Raw genomic sequence first — 7,951 nt, 5'->3', positions numbered from 1 at the left:
GTCCTCGTCAAAAAACTGCCATAATAATATTATATATTCATATTATTTTCCACTTTCAATTAGTTATTTTTTTTATTTTTATTTTTAACCAAAAATGCATTCATTTTTCAGAATTTTAACAATTTAAATGCCAGTTTTTTTTTTATATAATGCCAATTTTTTTTTTTTTTATTAAAGAAAAAAAACACACAAAAAATAATTTATTTTCCATATACTAAAAGATAAGGTGATATATTTATTTTAAATATTTTTAATTTTTTTTGTGGGGATTATCTAAGTCTGGGATATGTCAATGATTAGCAACAACATTGATTTTGATGCATTATTTGATTTTGATGCATTATTATTTTTTGTGCGGTGTCAGATGTAAAAACAAAAAATACAAATACCAAAAAAAAATATATATATATATATTTTTTTTTAAATCGCACTCAGGACCTTAGAGGACAAAAATGTCCACATCAAAAAACTGGCATAAAAATATTGTATATTAATATTAGTATCCACTTTCACTGACTTTTTAACCAACATCAGTTCTGATCATAACTAGGCCTACTATATTTATTCATTTTCAGGATTTTAACCCTTTGAATGCCAGTTTGTTTACATAATGCCACTGTTGTTTTTTACACACACACACACACACACACACACACACACACACACACACACACACACACACACAATTTTAGCATAATTTATTCAATTGCCCTGCAGTGCATCTGGTGAAAAATATTACAAATATAAATTTAGCAGTCAGGGCTCCAGAATGAAAGTATAATATCATAGAATTCATGATTTTATAATTGAATGGCACTAGGATCCAATATTGCAGTTTTAATGGGTTTCAATGGGGACATTCAACTGAAGTTGAAATATCAAAATTCCCCCCAAAATAAACACATTTGGCAAAATTCACGTCGTTGGCATTAACAGCCAAAATGATTGAAAAAACTCAAATGAAAAAGACAAAAATGTCCCAAAGGTCACACAAGGGTTAAAATGGTGCATCTTTGTTATAACAAACGTTTAAACAGTTTACTGGATATAAATCAATAGCTTAAATTTTAATGCAATTCAAATCTAAATCTAATCTAAATGTAACTGTTGTACGTGTAAATCCTAAATATGTTGCCTACCTTAAATAAAGAGATTTAATTAATAAAAAAAACCATTCACATTATTTAGTTAAATGTTAAAATAAATGTTCAAATAAAAATCATTTTAATTTTGCTACATTTAGAGTAAACATTATTAGACGTTTTTTTTACACTTTTGATTTTTTTGCATTTTATAGCAATTTTGCCCAAAATCACAAATGTGTCCCACATTACATAACTGTTCCAAATTACCCAAATGCACAAACATTCACAATATGCGGTGCTGATGTACTCATTAGAAAACACCGCGCCACACACTCATCTGACCACAGATCAGCACTCTGTTATTATGCAAAGAACATCTGTTTGCGCAACACACGTTTCTCCACCTCAGTGTTGCATGATAATTACATGACTTTGTTTGGGGTATTTCATAATCTCACCAGAGATGACATCTAACTGATATGAGCATACAACATCAGTGGAGTCAGTCTGTCTGACTTTTACACTCACAACAAACATAATGGAAAGACTTCTTGTGCTAGAACACTTAATACAAAACAGACCAACATTTCTATTGCAAAAGAGTTTGCATTTTAAACTCTGAACAAGCGCCAAAATATTCAAATAACAGTGCAAATAGTGTCCACAACAAAAAGTTACAAATAACAGTAAAATAATAAAATCTATTTTGCCAGAATACATTATGATTTAGAATTAAAAGTGTACAATAATAAACAGAGTTGACAATGAAAGTAACAAAGTGACAAATTGAGCAAAAATCACAACTTTATTACTGTAATTAACAAAGTCTTTATAACGTTATTCGGCAAGTATAAGACATGCGAGGAGTTTGTTGAGGTCAGTGTTGCATATGTAACTCAAAAACAGTAATTCACTACAATTGACTCACTTTATTAATTACTCTCTTGATAAAGTAATCACGTTAATTATTACTTTTGAGCTACTTTTTAAAAACACTTTTCACCAAGGGCGTAGATTTGCTTGAACACGGGGGACAGTGTGAAGTATTTCCATATTTCCATTGATTATGGTGGAAATAATGGGGGGGGGGGTGTAATAAAGTAGCGTATAGAAACATGTGTAACTATATGCTTTTAAATTAATTAAAAGTCATTAACTGTGGGGGTCTGGGTATCTCAGCGAGTATTGACGCTGACTATCACACCTGGAGTCGCGAGTTTGAATCCAGGGCGTGCTGAGTGACTCCAGACAGGTCTCCTTAGCAACCAAATTGGCCCGGTTGCTAGGGAGGGTCTGGGTATCTCAGCAAGCATTGACGCTGACTATCACACCTGGAGTCGTGAGTTTGAATCAAGGGCGTGCTGAGTGACTCCAGTCAGGTCTCCTTAGCAACCAAATTGGCCCGGTTGCTAGGGAGGGTAGAGTCACATGGGGTAACCTCCTCGTGGTCGCTATAATGTGGTTCTTGCTCGGTGGGGCGTGTGGTGAGTTGTGCATGGATGCCACGGAGAATAGCATGAAGCCTCCACATGCGCTACATCTCCATGGTAACGGGCTCAACGAGTCACGTGATAAGATGACCGGATTGACGGTCTGAGATTCGTCCTTCGCCACCCGGATTGAGGCGAGTCACTACGCCACCACGAGGACTTGGAGCGCATTGGGAATTGGGCGTTACATATTGGGGAGAAAAACAAACGTTTGCAATATAATGTTGTACAAAAACGTTTGTACTAAAATGTAATTAGATTACAGTAATTCATTACTTTGTTATCAGATTACACACAACGTTGGTTGAAGTGCAGACGACCACTCAATCAACACAAAGACATACGTACAGCTAAGATAGACAGACAGATAGATAGAGAGCAATGTTGGTTTGTTTACATTAGTTATTTTTTTAAAGTTGGGAGTTTCAATAGTGGGATTTTGGGGATTTGGAAAAACGCAAATTCGATCAGTTAGATCAGGCATAACAACCCGAGTCAGACCAGTCTGATGGCAACTAAAGTCAACTTAAAGCACCAGTAGTACTGATGAGTTTATTGACAGACATTCAGAGGTACAGCAGACACTCTGTCTCTCTGTGTCTGAAACATGAATGCGATTACTCGCGCCCGAGAGCTCGTGTATGTGTCGTCCCGGCCCTCTTTCTCAACAGTGCTGCTCATCCAGCCATTTCACGACAGCGCCATAAAACATCTGCTGTGCCTCTCTGATAACCCGTCAGCAGCTATTGGCAGTATTCTCTGAGACACAAAAGACAGCTACATCTCTGCTGTCTCCTCTGGACCTGTGAAAGGTTCTCACAGATGCGGCCATTGATCAGAGACTGCACAGCTGCTCAGCGGTCCGACAGACATTCACAGGGTTTACAAGATAAATGAAGCCCGATAGAAAGTCACCACAACAGGCATTTTTATGGCGGAGGAAAAACATGTCGTGCTGAATTCTGACTCCTAGTATGGTCATAGTTAGGGGTAAGCTTTAGGGATAGGGATGGGGATGGGGGGGGGGGGGCCGATTTTGGCACAACACCTAAATATGCCCTATGCAAGTACATGAACAAGGATGCGAGCGTTTGGCCATCATATTGCCAACTCATGGTCTGGTTCAACATGCTTCCAGGATCGCTTTTTGGATGGTCTCACACACTGTCAAACACTCATTTGACCGCGAGAAAATAAGAATGTGCGCGACGCATGCGCACTGCGATTACTTCCTGATACTCTTATAGTATAGTCAAAGGTAGGCGCATGCGCCAACGATCCACATAGGCGAGGACTGTCCACATGTGACAAGAAACTGAGAGGGATGTGGACATTTCGCGCGGACTGTGCTGATGTTTTGGTAGGCGTACGCGCCAACAACGAAGTATACTTTAGTAATGCCATAAGCTGCGTACACACTGCCAGCGATTTTGTCGCTGTAGGTCGCCAGTGGCTGGTGGTGAAGTCGCTAGTGGGCGTTCCCACTACTGGTTGCCTAGTAACATTTATAATATTATAGTACTAATATACAGTATATACATAAGTATACAGTACATTGTGTAACAGCACTGTTTATTTACAATCAATATTAATACAATTAATATAATTGTAAAAATATTAGTAGGTTATTAATATGGTACGTTTATTCAAAATATCTGATCATTTATATGGTTTTGTTTGCTGTCATACATGTGACACATCTTCAAAACAAATCATTTAATAGTTAATTTTACAGACTATTTGATTATTTAAACCTACTTGGAATCCCCGCGATCTCAGATAAACCTTTCCACAGTATTTTTCTTAAAAATGTCGTTGTTGTACGTGGGAAGAGACATATCATAGAGCACTGGAAAATTGCTAAGAGCAAGAATTGGCCTTTCATCCATTTTTCCGTTACTGCAGGAGCTGAGAGAGAGAGAAGGATCACGTGAGCTCTCCCGTCGTCTCTCCTATTGGCTGTCGCTTCCGTTAGTCGCTCTTCATTTGAATAAAGTTGAACTCGTCTCAACTTTGTCGCGTCGCTGGACACGCCCACATCTAGTCGCCAACGGTCGCAACAGCTCGTGTCGCCGGAAGTCGCTCTGTGCTCTCATTGAAAATGAATGGTATGGAGTCGCTGTCGCGCGCGATGTCGCTGGCAGTGTGTACACCGTGTGTATGCAGCTTTAATTGCATTTTCATACACGAAGTTACCTTCAAACGCCTGTGCAATTAACTGTAAGTGTTATAAAGTTGCTGTAAATATATTGATTTTACTTACTTGCTGATTGCTGAGGAATATCCTCTTTAAACTGTTGCTCCGCCATGACGGTTGTTGATTTGACAGAGAAAAGTCACCATAGAAAAAGAGTGGCACCATTGAGAATGCAATGTGCCCTATAATTAAGCATTTTGGCACTTGAATTCGGGATACGATTCCCTCAGTTCAAAAAGTTTCGCCACCCTATTTACTCTCTTAAGACACGTTTCTAATTTCAAACATTTGTCTTAATAATATTGGCAACTTTTCACCTTCCAACATCCTCAACCATCTCGCCGCTGAAATACCGAACAAGTGTCCCGTACGGGATATCCTGACTAATATGTGTCAGTTGGCATCATACTTCATAATGTTTCATAAAAATTAAAACTGTAAATTTGCGCCACCTCTTAAACATTTTTCCTTTCTAGCTGACGTCACCTAACGTTTTAGCCAATGGGTGCGAGCGGATTCCATAAGACTTTATTCACAGCAGCGCCATCTTTGATTTTTACGCAAATGACAACAAGGCTGTGAGTGATAGAGTTACGATTTCATCAATGGGCTGTAGTGCAGTTTAAAGTGTTTTTGGATTGTTCTGCAGACAAAACATTTAATGTGATCTACGAGCTGTATACTGTGCATGCCATTGAAGAGACTGTATATCTCTCACAGCCTCGATTTCATTCCCTTTAAAAATTAAAGATGGCGCTAGTGTGAATAAGGTCTATTGAAAACCCACTTTTCTGTACTACAAATGCAAGAAAAATAAAACATGGTATTTTTGGTACTCTTAGGCCATTGGGTTTCTGTCAGACATACAGTGCATTAAGTATTCAGACCCCTTAATTTTTTCAAATTGTGTTATGTTGCAGCCATATGCTAAAATGCTAAAAAAGAAAAAACTATTTTCCACCCAAAAAATTCCACATCAATCTACATTACATACCCCATAACGACAAAGCAAAAAACATATTTTTGATAACTTTGCAAATGTATTAAAAAGAGAACTGAAATATCACATTGTCATAATTATTCAGACCCTTTGCTACAACATTCGAAATTGACCTCAGTGCATCCCATTTCTCTGGATCATCTTTGAGATGTTTCTACACTTTGATTGGAGTCCACCTGTGGCAAATTAAATTTGACGTGGTTTGGAAAGGCACACGCACCTGTCTATATAAGATCCTACAGCTGAAAATCAGAGCAAATATCAAGCCATGATGTCAAAGGAACTGCCTGCAGAGATCAGAGACAGGATTGTGTCAAGTCACCGATCTGGGGAAGGATACAAAAAAAGAAAAATTGGCTGCATTGAAGGTTCCCAGGAGCACATTGGAGTCCATAATTATTAAATGGAAATTTGGACAACCAGGACTCTTCCTAGAGCTGACCGCCTGGCCAAACTGAGCAATCGGGGGAGAAGGGCCTTGGTAAGAGAGGTAACCAAGACTCCGATGGTCACTCTGGGTGAGCTCCAGAGATCATGTGTGGAGATGGGAGAAACTTCCAGTAGGACGACCATCTCTGCAACCCTCCACCGATCTGGGCTTTATGGTAGAATGGCCAGACGGACGCCTCTCCTCAGTGCAAGACACATAATAAAGCACCTAAAGGACTCTCAGACTGTGAGAAACAAGGTTATCTGGTCTGATTAAATGAAGATTGAACTGTTTTGCCAATTCCAAGCGTCATGTCTGGAGGAAACCAGGCACCACTCATCACCTGCGCAATACCATCCCAACGGTGAAGCATGGTGGTGGTTGCATCATGCTGTGGGGGTGTTTTTCAGTGGTAGGGACTTGGGGACTGGTCAGGGTTGAAGAAAAGCTGAACACATCAAAATACAGAGATATCCTTAATGAAAACTGGTCCAGAGCGCTCAGGACCTCAGACCTGGCCGAAGTTTCACCTTCCAATAGGACAATGACCCAAAGCACACAGCCAAGACAATGCAAGAGTGGCTTCGGGACAACTCTGGGAATGTCCTTGAGTGGCCCAGCCAGACCCCGGACTTGAACCCAATCGAACATCTCTGGAGAGACCTGAAAATATCTGTCCACTAATGGTAGAGAGACAGAGGGAGACATTTAAAGAGAGAGAGAGTTTCCTTCTATCCATTAGACAAAGATCTATTGTAACGGGCATAAAGAGACGAGGAATCTCTCAACAGTGTGTGTGTGATTAAACAGGAGATGGAGACACTGAGGGTGGATCGCAGTGATGAATCTTTCATCTTAAAGAAGACCAAGAATCTCATTCCGCCAGTGATTCGAACAAATGCCTAAACTTTGGCATGTTACTCATTCTGCACCGTTTGTAAAGATACCTCACTCTGAAAATAGCCTGATTAAAGATGAACCTGTTGGCAACCCAGCGCTGGGTAAACATTGGGTGAAATGAACCCATTGAAGTACATTAAAATAACATATGCTCATATTACCTTGACAAAATGACACTTTACTTCGTTAAACATCAGATAAAATCTCATGAGCAATTTATGCAGATTTATTTAGCTTGATTCACATACATATTCCTGCAACTGTACTTATATTTACATTAAACAAAATAACATTAAAGCTTATTTAACCATGTTATGAAAATATTTTTTAAGCACATTGTTTAGTATTAGGAAGCTTCCATTCAGATCTACAAAGAAAAAAGGCAACAGCATACTGTACATACAGTATGGCACAACGTATGGGACAAATGCACTCACAAATACATAAAAACATCAACACTGAAGCATTAAATCTGTCCAGACGCACAAACCGACGAGATTGGAGATCATTATAAAAGTAAATTCATTCTAAAAAATTTTATAAAATAAATCTGTCGGTTTAATGGTTAAAGGCACATGTACGGAAGAGGATTAGGGCCAAGCAATAATAAAAAAATAAAACCATCTCGAGAATGAAGTCATTATAATGCGAGATTAAACTCGTTAAATTTCGAGAAATAAGTCGAAATACAATCTTGAGAATAAACTCATTAAATATCGAGATTAAAGTCATTATAATGCGAGATTAAACTCGTTAAATTTCGAGAAAAAAGTTGAAATACAATCTTGAGAATAAACTCATTAAATATCGAGATTAAAGTCATTATAATGCGAGATTAAACTCGTTAAA

The sequence above is a fragment of the Xyrauchen texanus genome, chromosome 37, assembly GCF_025860055.1.
Source record: "Xyrauchen texanus isolate HMW12.3.18 chromosome 37, RBS_HiC_50CHRs, whole genome shotgun sequence".
Lineage (NCBI taxonomy): Eukaryota > Metazoa > Chordata > Actinopteri > Cypriniformes > Catostomidae > Xyrauchen > Xyrauchen texanus.
Note: the sequence above shows the minus strand (reverse complement) of the source record.